This window comes from Callithrix jacchus, chromosome 11 (assembly GCF_049354715.1).
Source record: "Callithrix jacchus isolate 240 chromosome 11, calJac240_pri, whole genome shotgun sequence".
NCBI lineage: Eukaryota > Metazoa > Chordata > Mammalia > Primates > Cebidae > Callithrix > Callithrix jacchus.
In genome coordinates, this window is record NC_133512.1 from 10,095,074 (window position 1) to 10,112,032 (window position 16,959).

The 16,959-nt window shown below is 39.3% G+C and overlaps 1 long non-coding RNA gene across 2 annotated transcripts in view; it reads left to right on the forward strand.

Annotated features, from left to right (window-relative positions):
* Positions 1-15,289, forward strand: part of LOC118143608 (uncharacterized) — a 171,046-nt gene extending 155,757 nt beyond the window's left edge. For both annotated transcript variants that reach the window (XR_013523681.1, XR_013523682.1), the window contains 4 exons: positions 1,430-1,555; positions 1,989-2,079; positions 6,591-6,809; positions 14,919-15,289. This is a non-coding gene — a long non-coding RNA (uncharacterized LOC118143608). The remainder of the gene's footprint in view (positions 1-1,429; positions 1,556-1,988; positions 2,080-6,590; positions 6,810-14,918) is intronic.
* The last annotated feature ends 1,670 nt before the right edge of the window (positions 15,290-16,959 follow it).

Genomic DNA, 16,959 nt, shown 5'->3' on the forward strand with positions numbered 1-16,959 from the left:
AGTCACCCCATGGAAGCCTCTCACTGGAATCATGATGCACACCCCCCACATCTTTTGGCAGGAGATGCTCATGGCACCGCACTAGCTCTTCTCAAAGAAATACTGTGCAGTGGAGTAGAGGATGAAGTAGGAAACTAACAGAAATAAAAAATAGAATTCTGGAAGGCCTGAAATTCTAGCTAAGATGTCAAAACTTCACTTAGAAGCAATGAGTGAGGAGCCAGGACCAACCGTGACACAGCAAGTGACATGGAGAGAGTCATTCTACAGACAGTCATCTGGTCTGAAAACAGTGCTTGCATAATAGCAATTGAGTTTAAGACCCCTAATTCCCCCCTCTTTCTCTCTCTCTCACTCCTGCTCATTTTTAAAGACCAGCCCAAATATCTTCTCATTTGCCCTTGAAGACTGATTTAACTCTGCCATGAAAAATTAATTGATTATTTTTCTTTATATCCACAGTCCTTATACATGTTGTCCTAAATTTGTGTGTGTTTGTGTGTGTGTATATGAATGTTTGTCCTTTAAAGAAACATGAGTTTTCAAACCTCAAAGTCTTGCTTTGTATCATTTTGAATTTTCCATTATGACTCAAAGCTATACATAGCTTTGTTGGTTGAAAAGACAGTTTGGATGAAGACAGAGATTTCATTTGAAGATTGTTGCAACAGTCTATCAATGGAGTGAAATTTGGAATGGAAAGGCCCAGTAATAGATACTGATTAATATTTATGCATTTATGTATGAAAGTTCATTTGACTTTTTGTAAATTCTGAAAAAAAATTATTTTTCTTTTGTTTTCAATGAAACAGTTTTTAATACAACAAATACATGGCATTGAGGTTTGGAACCAAATATAGGCCTCACAGTCAAGTCCTTTTTTTTTTCTGGAGGAAGGCTTCAAGTCCCAATCGACTGCTAGTAACAACGTTTTTACAAATCAATGTAATAACAAGGGGTTTTAATTTGCTTCACATTTTTATTTTTAGCATTCTAGTCTTAAAGTCTGGATTAGAATTTAGTTCAATTCCCTAGAAGGAATGGTTGTTCTTTTTCTGTATGAGAGAATCCACAAAAACACCTTGAAGAGGTTTATTTTATATTTTGATATACTGCCCTTTGCATTCCAAAGTTAACACTACAAACAAAGCCAAATATGACACACTTACCTAAGTCCAAACGTCCATGTTTAGTCCAACATTAACTGAAAAATCCTGTGGGGTTGAAATGCACTCCAGTGAATAGAAACCACTTCTCACAGCATGTCTTATGCACATACACTCTAGGATGGAGTCAGTGGAGGAGTTCAAATAGGGAAGTCCCAAATCCTGAAACCCACTTTAATATCCACAAGGTCAATTAACCATAACCACTTTCCTGCCTGAAATTCCCAGTTGCCATGAATTGCTCACTAATGATATTTCTCTAGGGTCTTCTGGATTTTGCAGTTCTCTGCTTCATTAGGACCAGGAACTTGTCTGAGCCCAGAGAGAGCCTGAGTGGTGACGTTCAAAGGGAGAAGATAAGCCTGGACTTCTTGGAAAGGATGTTAGAGGTGACCTCACTTTTCAACATTCTTTCTCTAAAGAGAATACCAGGGATGGTGTAGATTACAGAAATCCAGGTGCTATATTTAGGCTGGAATGAGGGTTACTAAGGGAATTTCTGTCTACCTGGTATGGTGCAGAGGATGGGCTACGTAGTCATTGACAAATTCCGTGACCTTCCTCTATGTAGGTGTATTTGTATGCAGGGGATACTGCATACAAATAATAACACACCATCACAAAATTTAGGCATAGCCTAAAACAAGAGTTCTGAAGACTAGATGTCTGCTCTCTGAAACTTCTCGAAGAGAATCCTTCCTTGCCTCTTCCGGTGGTTGCCAGCAATCCTTGGCACTTCTTAGCTTGTGGCAGCATAATCCAAATCTCTGTCTTTGTCTTCCATAGCTGTCTTATCTCTGTATCTCTATTCTCTCTTCTTAGGAAGACAAGAATCATATTGAATTTATGGCCCAGGCAAATTGCATATGACCTCATCTTAACTTGATGACATCTACAAAGACTCCATTTCCAGGTAAGATCACATTTACAAGGAAGATCACATGTTTGAAGGAAGAACTGAAAAACATGGGATGAATGTCTTTATCCAATGAAGCCGAGAGCCAGCCTCATAAAGGGCTGGCATATAATGGGCTGGAGATCTGAATGCGTGTGGTTATGTGAGAAGGGCAAAGACAAGTAAGAACTCTTCTCAACCACTGTCCTCAAGTTTATTTCTAGGCTATTTGTGTACACATGAATTTATGTCCTATCTCATTCGAATGGACCTGAAGTCACAGAAGTTAGAAGGATTTTAATATTCCTCAAGGAAATCAACATTCACAAAATACACACTAAGTGCCTGGCACAGTTCCAGATTCCATGAACAAGTTATCTCATTAAACTTCCTTATCACAAGTAGCAATTATTTTCCCAATAATACAGGTAAGGAAACTGAACCTGAAAAAATAACTTCCTTCTTCCAACGTTAGTTGTACACATATTTAACTAATTTGTATTCAAATAGAAGTAAACATAAAACACTAAATAAATTTTTCCATGCCATTTCATGCAAAGCATTATCTAGAGTCATGCTGTGGGCAATGGATACTTTTATTGTGATTTAATTCACACATTATTTAGGACAGAAATTATCTTCCACTTCCTCATGACCTCCATGAAATCTCAGCACACAAAAAATACATAGACAGCATCAATGGTAGAGTCGCCCACTGGCTTTTATAAATCCTCAAATCAGAATTCACACTTTAAGTCCAAATAAACTGGAGAATATCACTAGAAGTTATAAAATCCAATTGTAGCCTGAAATCTGCCACACAACAATTGTGCCATTTGGGAAACTCGATTCTCTAGTTCCCTCATCTGTTAAACCAGGGTGCAGTGCTGATGTATCTCTAAAGACCCCTTCGCTGTATTGTTTTATGATCGTAAGCATTTTCAAACCACACCCTTTTTAAAGCTTCTAGGCAAAAAGCCATAATTGGTAAGAAACACATTTTAATTCATTTTAAATTCAAATTCTTGTTTGACCACAACCTGATTTCTTTGAGACCCATGTTAAATTGTGGGAATGTGTGGCACCATATTGAAAATAGATGAGATATTATGTTGCCCAATGCCCTCTACCAGTTGTGCATTTCTTTACTGTTGATGCTTCTGTTTCGCCAAATATTATCTTTCTATATGTCAAAACTTTGAGCCTGTGTATACCTGAGAAGAAGGTGCTTGCTGAGGGGTATTGTTTGCTCCTTGTGGGTAGCATTATTCCCCTGGACTGGCTGTGAGACCTCCTCCCCTTGGAGGAAAACCTTGGGCCCCTGTGTTTGGCAGATGATTAAAACAAGCTCTGTTTAGAGGTTTTCCTTTTGACTCAGTAAAATCAGAGAAAAGAGAAAGAACACACTAGTGACTTTCCTCTCTACAAGGACGTTTCAACTTTAAGACTGTGGACATGATGACACCTGAAAATGAGCACTTTGGAGTCATGTTGGCGAGCATGCCAGTAAAGAGCATGGCTGGGGGATCTGCCTTTAATAAGACTCCATTTTATTTGCAGTTCTTGAATAGATCTGCTTCTTAGAATTAGGATAAGATTTTTACAAGGTCTGGGCTGCAACGAGTAAGTTTTACCTCCCCTTAAGCATCATTTGGCCACCTAGGAATTCCAGCAGAAATATGCCAAATTTAAAATGCATGAATTTAAATAGTTCAAAATAGACTGACTTTCTATCCATAATTTTTGAAAATATCCCATTAATTTTTATAAAAGGTAAATTTATGACTGTATGTATTATGTAATAATGTATTAGTTAACAATGTAAGAATTATGTATTTATGTATTATGTAATAATGCATTATATAATATGTATTAATAATGTAGTAATTTTGTATTATGTAATAATGTATTAATTAATGTTGTATTAATAATGTTAGTTTCGCATGCATGTATTTGGGGATATGTATTGACTAGATAGTTACTTTTAAAATTGTTTTTTATTTAGAAATTAAAGGATTTAAAAGAAGCCAGCCTGCACAACATAATGAGTCCCTATCTTTACAAACAAACAAATAAGCATGGTGGCATGAGCCTGTGTAGTCCTAGCTACTAGGGAGGCTGCACTGGGTGGTTCGTTCCAGCCCAAGAGTCCAAAGTTGCAGTGAACTATGATCCCACCATGGCAGTCCATCCTAGGTGACAGAGTAAGACCCTGTCTCTAAATAAACAAATACATATTTTAAAGAGAGAAACTATCTTATCTGTTTTGAGCCAGGTTTCTCAGGCGTTAAGATGTGTTTGTCATACACATGCACACACACACCCAACAATGATAAACATTCAGGTTGGAATATTTGAACTCTTACTATAGTACACAGAGACCCATCCTTCATGACCGGAGTGAGTCAGTTATAGGAACTGGTAACTTAAAAAAAAAAAAACAGGTGGCTCACACGATACCATGAGCATCATGAACAATTATGTAAGAGTAAATTTTTAATGTGATATCTGTAAGTAATAATAATATGGTCAACTGTCTACAGACAAATAACCAATTATAGGAATTAAGGTAATTTTTAAAACCAAAGAAAATAGTGTGGCCACAAACTCCTTCTTGAAAAGAAGAAGAATCTAAAGAGCAGGCCGGGAGCTAGGTAGTAAGGAAAGTGTTGGGAGGGTGGTCGTTGGCGAATTATCAGTGTGCACTGGTTGGTAATGTTAGGCACTGTCTGCCCAGCTTCCTTGACACTGTCCCCTTGGTCATATGTCTTAAGAAGCTGGATTTCCCATTTTTCCTTGAATTCTAAGGAAGGTTCTGGTATCCTTCCAAAAACTTATGTTAAAAATAGCTCACTGAAGCTATTTTTCAGTGAGATATGGTTTTCAATATGTGCAATAAAAAGAAATTCACTCATCTTGAATAGGCTCCAGGAAGGGTCGGGGCTGCTACCATATTGCCTAGGGGGTCCTGAGTGGGAACACCCCTCAGCCACTGTGACAGGCAGCTTACTCATGGTGTTGGCCCTTGCCTTCCAGTAGGAGAAAGGCATTCTGTGGAAAGTTGATTACTCCCAGAGAGGATTTGTCAGTTGTGATACCTGTTTCCTGAAAAAGAAGCCGTCCTCAGTCAACACAGTGAGAGTGAATATACGTATTACTGTTTCCTAAGCATCTGCACTGGTGCAGAGTTAATGCCATCAAATGTAAAAGGCCTTCTTCACTCAGTGCACTCAGTTCTCATTTCGGTAACCACATTATACGTATAATGGGCAGTTAAAATCAGTGCCACTTGGAATTCATTTGGAATTTATGGCTTCCCCCAACTCCTGTTTTCTAGATTCAGACTCAATTTATGGCTTGGAACATAGTGTTTCCTACAGGAAAATCTTTGAAATATGCAAGAGAAAAAAGGGCTCTTGGAGAATATTAAATATCTCTTACAAAACACCATGCTGATGAGTAAATGAGAGTGTAAATGAATCCAGATAAAAAGTATTGAGTTTCCCTTGAAATACTCAGGGGCTTAAGAGTTAAGGGGAAAAGTTGCGTGGGGAAATATGTTTTGGGTTATGCCAAATGCAAAACGTGTGCAAAAGTGTCTGAGATGTTTTTCCTAGATTAAGATGCTGTCACATTACCTCTTCTCAGTAATTAGAAAATTAGACAAGTAAAATTTATGTGTAAATTCAGTGCAATTCATGAGCATGAATAATGAGCTCAAACTACAATTAAGTACAGAATCTTTGCAGAATTGCCCTGGAGTAAATTCCAGACTCTAAAGAAGTTATGAATTAGGCCATGAGGAAAGAAAGAGATGCAGGCATTAACTTGAGGATTTTGATTTAATTTTTAATGTGGCTTTTAAATTATTTTGAATTTAGTTATTTTAAGAATGTGGATGGGAAAGTAAAACTAAATAACGATTTTAAGTGGGCACACAGGTCAAATTCTTATTTTTTGTAACTACAGAAGGAGACAAAATCAATTGGATTTTGGTATAGTGTGAAAAAATTCAGACGGTGTTGAGTCACACTTGGGGATCTACAACTGACTGTGCCTTGTCTGTTGACACTATCCAATATAATAAATTCTTTGGTGTCTTGTTTTCCTTTTATTTTTATTCATTTATTTTTTTTTGAGATGAAGTCTCCCTCCGTCACCCAGGCTAGGGCACAGTGGCGCGATCTCAGCTCACTACAAACCTTTGCCTCCCGAGTTCAAGCAATTTTCCTGCCTCAGCCTCCCGAGTAGCTAGGACTACAGGTGCGCACCACCATACCCTGTTCATTTCTTTTTGTATTTTTAGTAGAGACAAAGGGCTGTTACCATGTTGGTCAGGCTGGTCTTGAACTCCTGACCTTAAATGATCCACCCTTCTCACCCTCCCAAAGTGCTGAAATTACAGGTGTGAGCCACTGCACTTGGCTTTGGTTTCCTTTTGTATCATTATAGTGGGCACTTTTACCCAGTGTCCATAAGAAAGTAACATCATAAGCAACTGTCACTTTCTCTTCAACCAATCTCTGTAGAAATTTTCTCTGCAGCAGACACTGTGCTATTTGCTTTGAAGACACAGAGCTGGGTAGTCCTAGCTTCTGTTCTCCTGAAGCTGATGATGTCAGAGAATAGAGAAGACACACAACGAACAAATTCACTATGTGACTGTTCTGAGAGTTCCAGACATCGTGGGAGTCCAGAAAAGGATATGAAAGGACATTGATCTATTCTGGTTCTTTGATAAAGCTTCTGTAAGTGCTTTCATCCACGCATATATCGTTCTCGTTTTTTGAACTCTTTATTTTACTACCATTTGAGTAACATTGTCAATGGCGCATTGTCATGCAATGACAATGCGTAAGCCCTTTGCATCTATGTGTTCTGGTCCCTATCGAAGCTCCTAGGCTATAATATAAATTTCACATATTATGCTTCTTTGGATCTTCATCTATTGTTTGCAAACTGTAACACACTATAATAATTGTTTCTTAGTCTGTTTGCTGCTGCTATAACAGAATGCCACAAAACTGAGTAATTTATGAAGAAAAGAAATGCATTTCTCATGGTTCTGGAGGCTGGGAAGTCCAACAGAATGGCACTAGCATCTGGGAAGGGTCATACCATGGTGAGAGGCAGAAGCCAGCAGTCAAGACAGAGAGAAAGAACCAGACTGAACTCACTTGTACGACAAACCTGGTCTCATGATAACTAATCCACTCCTGAAATAATGGCATTAATCCATTTGTGAGGGCAGATCCTTCATGATTTCATCACCTCTTAAAAAGCCCCACATCTATTAAATCTCAGCATGAGTTTTGGAGGCAATGAACATTCAAACCATAGCAGTCCACCTTTGGCCTCCCACAACTCATGCTCTTCCCATGTACAAGACACATTCATCCATCCCAATAGCCCCCAAAATCTCAACTGGTTTTATCACTAACTGAGAAGTTCAAAGTCCAAAGCTTTATCTAAATCCAGTATGCGTGAGACTGAAGACATGATTTACCCTAAGGCAAATTTCCTCCAGTTGTGAGCGTATGAAATCAAAACAAGTTATGTGCCTCCAAAATAAAATGGTGGCATAAGCATAGGATAGGCATTCCCATTCCAAAAATAAAAGAAATAAGCAAGAAAAGAGAAGTGAATCATCCCAAGTAAGTCCAAAACCCAATGTCTTAAACAACATTAAGTCTTAAGGCTGGAGAATAATCTCCACTGACTGCATGTTCCAAATCCTAAATATACTGGGACCCCAAGGTCTTGAGCAGCCCTGTTCCCACGGCTTTGCTGGGCTCAGCTCACACTTCAGCTTTCGTGAATTGGAGTCTTGTGCCTTTATCTCTCCCAGGGCAGCATTGCATGCTGGTAGCTCTACAGTTCTGTGGTCTCAAAGGTGGAGCCACATCTATGGCTCCACTAGGCACTGCCCTAGTGGAAACTCTCTGCAGTGGCTTTGCTCTGTGTCTGTGGAAAGTTTTTGCCTAGATACCTAAGCTATTTGCAATGTTCTCCGAAATCTAGCTGGAGAAAACCATGCCCCCACAGCTCTTGTAGTCTGCGTCCCTACAGAATTAGTACCACATGCGTGCCACCAAGGCTTACCACTTGCATTTTCTAGAATGACAATGATGCTGGATATTTTTAGTGCTGCTTCACTAGCTGGAGTCCTCTGCAGCTAGTGACACCCCTGTCCAGAGCCTCACTAGGCTCCAGGCTTGCTGCAGGAGGTACCCCACTCACTTGGCCCAGCAAGCTGCACTTGGCTTGCACTTCCACCTGGATTCACATGCTCACTGCATGATCTGGTGAGGCCAGGCATGGGCCAGGCATGCAGCTGGGCTAGGCATGCCATGATCTGCTTCTGCCCTGGGTGCTGGCATCTGAATGAGAGGAATGTGGTGGCACCCAACTATCCACAGCTCAGTGGATGGGGACGTGCTAACAGCTCTTTCAGTCCCATTGCTTCACTCTGACCTGTGACTCCTGGGCTGGCCCAGCCTCACCGCCGCTTCCTGTCACTTGGAGTGGCCACCCAGCTGAGGGCAGAGGGCTATAGTGTTATAACCTTTCTCCTACACACATTCAGAGGGTCCTGAATTCTTGTTCCATGTCCAAGAAGAATGAGGTTATGCTGACAACTACAGGGCAAGCAGGGTGGGTAGTTTTATTAAGTGACAGCTCTCTGTGGAAAGGGGACCCAAAGATGGCCACACTTTTCCTGGAGTTGGGTAGATCCCCCAACCCTAAGGCAGTTAGTCATCAAGTGTGGCTTAATCTCAGGCTTTTATGGGCTCAGAATGGGGAAGTGTGTGCTAATTGGTTTGTGAGCATGCAAAAAGGACTAAAAAAAGGCACTCCTCAAAAATGGACATGACAGTGCAGAAAATATGTAAAATAAGTGAAAGGTGGGGATCAATGAGAGGAAAGCATGCCAAACAGGAAGAGAGGTTCTCAATCCGGTTTGTGGATTTATCAAAGACTTGTTCCTTGGTTTTCAGCCTTCAAACTGTCTTCAGCTTAAAGGTCAGATTTCACTGGGGACCTGCCCCTATCTGCCTAGGCATTTGACTGCTTCCTGCAGCTATTTGGGGCAGCCAAAGAGCACTACACTGGGATGCAGAAAGCAGAGATTTGAGGCACTTCTGGGCAGTAAACACATGGAGGGCACCCTAAACCTGTCTCCCAAAACCTCTGCCCTTTTAGAGCTCTGAACCTGGGGGCAGCCTCAAAGAATTCTGAAATACCTTCAAAGCCTTTCTCCAAGGGTCATGATGAATAGCACTTGGCTTCCTTCTGTTCTGGGTAATCTCTTTAGTAAATGATTGTGTGGACACACCCTTGCATGAGTTTTTGTTCTTTACATGGCCAGGTTGCAAATTTTTCATGTTTTTCTTTTCTACTTTCCCTTCAACTACAAATTATGCCTCTACATTATTTGTTGGTTAGATAGTTCTTCTATCGCATATCCTAGTTTGTCACTCTTAAACTCCACCTTCCATAAAGCCCTTAGACATGAATACGGTTCATCCAAGCTCTTTGCTATTTTATAACAGAGATGGTCTTGGCTCTAGTTTCCCATACCTTGTTCCTCAGTTCCATCTGAGACGTGTTCATAGTCATCTTTACTGTTCATATTTTTATCAACATTTTGGTAACAACCCTTAAGTAATCTCTAAGAAAATTTTGACTTTACCTAGTACTGGCTTCATTGGAGCCCTCACCAGGGTCATCTTTAACTTTGCACTTAACAGCAATTCAAGCTTTTTCTAGCCTGCTCCTCCAGGCTCTGGGTAGGCCTCTACCTGTCACCCAGTTCCAAAACTGCTTCCACATTTTCAGGTATTCATTGTAACAATAACCCCACTTGGTACAAATTTTCTACCTTAGTTAATTTTGCTGCTAAAGCAGAATACCACACATTGCACAATTCATAAAGAAATTTATTTTTCATGGTTCTGGAGGCTGAAAGTACAATAGCATCACACCAGCCCCTAGTGACGGTCACTTCCTGGAAGAAGAGTGAAAGGCAGAAGCCCACACTCAAGACAGTGAGAGGTAATAGGGCCAAACTCACTTTTGTAACAAACTCAATCTTATAATAACCCAGTTCTCTGATAATGTAATTAATCCTTTCATGAGGACAGAGCCCTTATAACCTAATCACTTCTTAAAGACCTCCTATCAATTAAATCTCAATACAAGTTTCAGAGGAGATAGACATTCAAACCACAGCAAATTGTTCGTTAATTTTTTAAATGAAGCAAAGTGCTACTGTGAAACATATTCATTAAGCTTTGTAAATTGTGTTATTAAGTCAAATGTATAATTTTCAATATAAAAATTCACATTTGAAGAAGACTATTGGGCAAAATTCTCCCAGGGAAAGATGGAAAATTTTTACCCCTGTGGGAATTCTCCTGGGAATCTAAACAGCATTTGGCATGCTTTTATTTGGTTGGTAAGAATAATCCCACCTCAAATGTTTAGCAAAGCAGGGTGGTTCTTCTTAAATGTTCTGGGCACTTCTGAAAGCACAACCCTTAAATGAAAATCATACCCCTCACATTTTCATTATGATAAACATCAGCTCTGACCATAATTTGCTTGCACTGTTTCCAAGCAAAACACAATTCTATGTAGGAATTGGAATGAAAAGAGGAGGTTCTTGCTAAGAATCCTGAGAAACACAAACTTCTGTTAGACCATTGTGTTAGACCATTTTTCTTTGAGTTCTTACTCAAAACATAATCTAGTTACTTAGTCAGAGGGGTGGGTAAACTCAAAATCAGACCAATTTTAGTCTAATACCATCAGCAAGAAGAAAGAGGTGCTGGGATCATGTGGGTGGGCGTTTTTCAAATGGTTTCCCTGAGAAATGGCTGGAAGCCAAGTGAATACACATAAAGGAGGTATCAAAATAGCAGCTCCAGAAGCGCCCAAATAGGGACTATTTACGGACCATTCTGAAGTGCTGGAGCTGACACCAATTACAACGGGACCACGCTTTTGAGAGTTGGCATGAAAATAGAATGTCAACCTTTAGTTTGATTTTTTAAGGCTGAGAAAAGGGCAGTGATGTGGAAGCTACTTCTTCCAAGGCAGAAGGTACTTCCCAACATGGTACTACCAGAAAAATGAGGAACCACTGGAAAGAAATCCCTTTGAAGTGGAAAAAGTGAAACGATGCCAGTTCCTTGACACTGGGAAATTCTTTGAGTTTATAATGCATATTGTCACATGTGTCAACTAGCCCTATCTTTACGTTTCATAAGGTGCATCATTATTTGTTCTTTAATTCAACACTCAGTGAGCATCTTACATATGCCAGGCATTATGCTAAACAGTGGGACTGGAAAGATAGTTAAGATATAGACCCCGACATCAAGAAGTTTACAGTCTAACAAGGGAGACAGATGCCCCCCAAGATGACTATTCTAAAAAGATGAGTTCTGCTAACGGAGCTTCTCAATCTTGGCACTCTGAATACTTCGGGCTGGGTATTTCTTTCTTGTGGAGGCTGTGCTGTGCATTGAAAGATGTTTAGCGACATCCCTGACCGCTACCCGCTAAATGCCAGAAGCACCCTTCCAGTGTGACAGTCAAAAATATCTCCAGACATTGTCAAATACTCCCGGGAGGCAAAAATCTCACCTGGTTGTGAACCACCGTGCTAAAATACATCCAAGGAATTTTGGAATGACAGAAAATGGAGTCCTTATTTCATGTAGGAAAGTCAGAAAAAGGGATTTTTGAGTTAAGCTCTAAAATTTATTTTAGAATAGCAAATATCCTGAATAGCAAATATCCTGAACATCTAACAGATGTCCGGTGCTAGATTATTCATGAAGTGACTTAGGAGTTTTCTAAATAGTGGGAAGAGTGTGTACCCAGAACAGCACCATATATCAGAAAACTACAAGGTGTTTGATAGCTGTGGTGTGTGACGTGTGAGATGGTTAGTAGGAAAATGAAGCTAGAAAACGAACACTGTCCCAGGTTAAGAAAAGCCTCGGGCTTTATGCCAAGGGGTTTAGGAGTCTGGGGTTTACCCTGTGGATGATAAGAGATTACTAAAAGATATTAAGCAAGATATTCTTATGCATGAATCACATAGACGGTTAAACAGTTGGTAAAAGAGTCTATTGAAAAACATCCTGTGAACTACCGCCTGCCGTCCGACCAATGACCATTGTGTCTGAGTTTCCCCTCTGAATGAATCTCACAGATGATCTCTCAGAATCAAGTTTCCTGGGTTTACAGATGCTTAAGGAAAACTCATTTCTGCCCCTTCCTATGGAAGACTTGCCTTTCCAATAGCTGTGAGGTGCACCATCATTGCCCTGTGTACTAGAAGAACTGCCATACAAGCTGGAAAAGGAAGAAACATAGATGGAGAAAAACCAGAATGGATAAAGCAAGTTGCAGAGCCTATTTTACCGTTGGCCTCATTTCTAACTTCCAGCATATAAATTTTTTCTTTTTGAAAAGGGAACTTTGTTGTTTGGATCTAGTTTGAATCTAGGTGGTTTGGGGCAGCCTGCCAGGCTCCCAGATTAAGCGAAAGTCATTACAAAGTGTTTCTGCGCACGTGGGAATCACAAGGATTGTTTGGTGCTAGTTTGGCCCTCCACCATTAATTTTAATTATCTCAAAATGCAAACACGCTGAAATGTCCAGCAGAGGACATTATTTTCTCCTTGACATCAGACATAAAAGAAAGAAAAATAAACCTAGGACCGTGACAACATTAAGCTGGTAGTCAGTTTTCTTTAGTATTTCAAATTCAATTCCAGACCAGATTCTCTGTTTTGTCCTGGAGATTAGTGTAGGAAGATTGTCGTCTTGGTCTGATGAAAGCCTTGCCTTTCCAGTTAGCTTAATTAAGGGAAAAGGGGAGGAAGCCAGGAGGAGAACAGTCTGGTTTAGATCAGGGTAAGAGGCTTGGTTTTTACAAACACACCACAGATTTTTGTTGTTTTATGTTTTCAACATTTTTCTGGTTCTTGGTAGAAAGTCCAGTTCCGTTTTCAAAATGAACTAACCCCATAGGTCCAGTGACTTGGCATTTTTGTTAGATGTTTGGTGTTTTTGATGACAGCAGACCAGAGCCAGGAAGATTCTGTAGGTTCCAACGTAAATTCAGGACACTGAGAGCTGATAGGTAACTACCACGGTAAATTAGCAATGTGGGTACCCTAGTTCTCGAAGTCTATGACTAGTACCAGAATTAGACACTTATCAAAACTTTGTTATACCATTTAAAAATTAATTAATATATAAATTCTATCTGCCATGAATACTATGTTCATGCTAGGTCTCTTTATTTCCTCTTGCTATGTATACTTTTACTGTATACTATAAGAAATGCTAAGTGTCTTCAGCTATATACTTAGGGTAACCAACTCATCCTGACTTGTCTGGGACTTTCCTCGTTTGCCTAAGAATTTCCTAGTGTTAACACTGAAAGTCCTCCATCCTGGGAAATCCCTCCATCCTTGTCAAACCAGAATGATTGGTCACCGTAGTTGACTATCAATTGCATGTATATAAATTGAATATATACATTATATAGTTGGTGGTTGAGAAAAGCTAATTCGTCACAGCTCTTTCTTATTAAATGAAAGAAGAAGCTCTTTCTTATCAAATTTCATTTCTTATTAAATGAAAGAGCTTTCTTATTAAATGAAAGCTCTTCTTATTGTGACCACAAAAGACTAAAACACACAACTACATTTTACATGTGATTGACAAACTGAAAATAACCAAATATTTAAAAAGCTTTTTAAAAGAAATCCACTTTATTGATGGTTTGTTTGCAACAAAGTTCATTGATTTTGAGTGTAAATTTCAATAAGTTCTGACAAATGTATACACCACATAAGCACCACCACAATCAAAAGAGAAACTTTTTATCTTAATTTCAGAAGTGCCCCTTCCCAATCAATTTCCCACTCCTCTACCCTGGCATAATTCTGTGATCAATTTTATGATAATGATTTGGAAAATATCAATTGATGGAATCATTTTTAAGACTATTATTACTAAAAGAATGGATTCGGAAAGAAGTAAGAAAAAGAAATGAGCCAAAAACTATGGAATACATTTTAAAAGTTGGCAAACAATGTCAGATGGCTTAAAGGAACTTAATTTTCAGGCCATTCGAATTTCTGTGATGTATAGAAAAGGATGGGTCAATTCTCAATTAATTTTCTCAAGCTAATAGTAAAATCTGACAATGACATAAAAGAGATCAGGGGAAGAAAGAGACTGAGATTAGAAGCCAAATGCATTTATCAATTACCTGTAAAAAGCCTAAATTACATTATATTCATTCAATTTCAGCAGTATATTAAAAGGATAATACAACATAATCTAAGAGATTTAATTCCAGGAATTAAGGAGTTATTTGATATTAGAGTTAACTTATTGAGGTAATATATAGATCAACTAATCTATCTTAACCCCCAAAACTATAAAGTTAATGTTATCTAAATAAACTTCAAATGGAATATTTTTTTGAATTTCACAAACAGATTCTAAAATCAATTGGGAAGAACAAATAGGCAAAGATAGCAAATAAAATATTGGGGGATGGAATGCAGAAGGGAGAAATCAATCTGCAAAATATAAAGCATCATAATGAGAAATTTTAGTTCTGGTGCCAACACAGAGCAGTGGGGCAAAATTAAAATGTTCTAAAGAGATGTAGACAAAGAACGGTGGCATTTTTCATGTTTCTTGCATCTAAAGGATCCCATGTGACAAGTTCTGGCTAATTGATGAAGAATGCTGCTTTCAGACCTGACCTATAAAAGGTCCTGTAGGACCTTTCATGCTCTCTCTTTTCTTCTCTGAAGCTCACGGTGAAGGAACCCTGAGAGGACAGAGCTATGTGATGGAATGAGCCAGGATCCCTGAGTCCTCACCTAGAGAAGAGATGTGCAGAAGAGCCACTCAACAGATGGTGGTGTGCTGATAAACATTTAGTGACCCATTTGGGGTATGGGGAAAGGCTCTAGTCAGTAACATTTGTTCATTTCTGTTATGTATACTCCCAGTATGGCTGCGTTTAGACAACCAAGGTGATGTCACTGAACACAGTTTGGAATGGATGCACATAATCAGTTCTTATGATGCTGGATGAACCAACCCCAGCACACCACTGCCCCCAACCCACATGTAACTGTGTCATAATTTTAATTTAAAAATAAACATATTTGGTTAAGCCTTTGAGATTCATTGGGGATTGTTTGTTATAGCAACTAGATAGTGTTAACCTAGCTAATATAATCCAGTACTTAGAAAATTATGAGAAACCGCTGGGCGTGGTGGCTCACGCCTATAATCCCAGCACTTTGGGAGGCCAAGGTGGGTGGATCACAAAGTCAAGAGATCGAGACCATCCTGGTCAACAAGGTGAAATCCCGTCTCTACTAAAAATACAAAAATTAGCTGGGCATGGTGGTGCGCGCCTGTAGTCCCAGCTACTCAGGAGGCTGAGGCAGGAGAATTGCTTGAACCCAGGAGGCGGAGGTTGAGGTGAGCCGAGATCGTGCCATTGCACTCCAGTCTGGGTAACAACAGCGAAACTCTGTCTCAAAAAAAAAAAAATTATGAGAAACAATCTACTTCATTTTAGTGTAGCTGTTACATCAAAATTTGACAATATAATAGAAGAAAGAAAACATAAGCAGTCCTTTGTAAACACGAACAATAAATAATTGTCTTACATCAGCTTTAAAGTTCTTAAACAAAACCCAATTAGTCAAACAAGCAGCAAGCAAACATTTGTGTGCAAGTTAAATTTATTGCGAAGATGCAAGAATGATTTAGAGATAGAAGCTTCATTGATAATTTATCACAGTAGGTTCAAGGAGAAAAAGTACATTAGCGTTATAATAGGTCCTGAAAAAGCATTGAAAACAACAATAAAAACTCTATTAAGTGAATGTTTCTATAATATGAGAAAGAATACAGATACTAAACAGCCAATGTCATATTTCATTCTAAAACATGAGAATTCAGGAACAAGAGGAGAATGGCCATTCTTTTTTATTTTATTTAACATTGTTCCAAAGTCCTAGCTACACAAATTATACAAGAAATGGAAGTTTAAAAATTACTCTGGGAAGGAAGAAGAAAACAATCCCATAATTTCTCATTGTGCATCCACAAGACCCTAAGACTCTTAGAAAATCTGTTAGAACAAACATGTGAGAAAAACACACAATAGCTGTTACATTCTGCCCAGTAGCTTTCAAGTTAGAACAGAATTTGAAGATATAAGACACTTCCACATAAGCCTGTTGATAATGCAGCCAGAGCCCAGAGTAACGAGGAGGTGTCTTTACCTGATTCTTTCTTTCTAGCCTGTGCATTTGCATTCTTCTCCTCTCTCTCTCTCTCTCTCTCTCTCTCTCTCTCTCTCTCTCTCTCTCACACACACACACACACACACACACACACACACCTTCACAAACACATAGAGCTTTTGGGCATCTGCTAGATAAGAGGAGAATCAAATTTTCTACTCTTTTTTTTTATTTGAGATGGAGTTTCGCTCTTGTTACCCAGGCTGGAGTGCAATGGCATGATCTTGGCTCACCACAACCTCCGCCTCCTGGATTCAGGCAATTCTCCTGCCTCAGCCTCCTGAGTAGCTGGGATTACAGGCACGCGCCACCATGCCCAGCTAATTTTTGTATTTTTAGTAGAGACTGGGTTTCACCATGTTGACCACGATGGTCTCGATCTCTTGACCTCGTGATCTGCCCACCTCGGCCTCCCAAAGTGCTGGGATTATATATAGGCTTGAGCCACCGCCCCCGGCCTAAATTTTCTACTCTTTTCTCTTGCTTATGGAGAAAAATGGAGATGTAGACCTGACAAAGTGTTTGC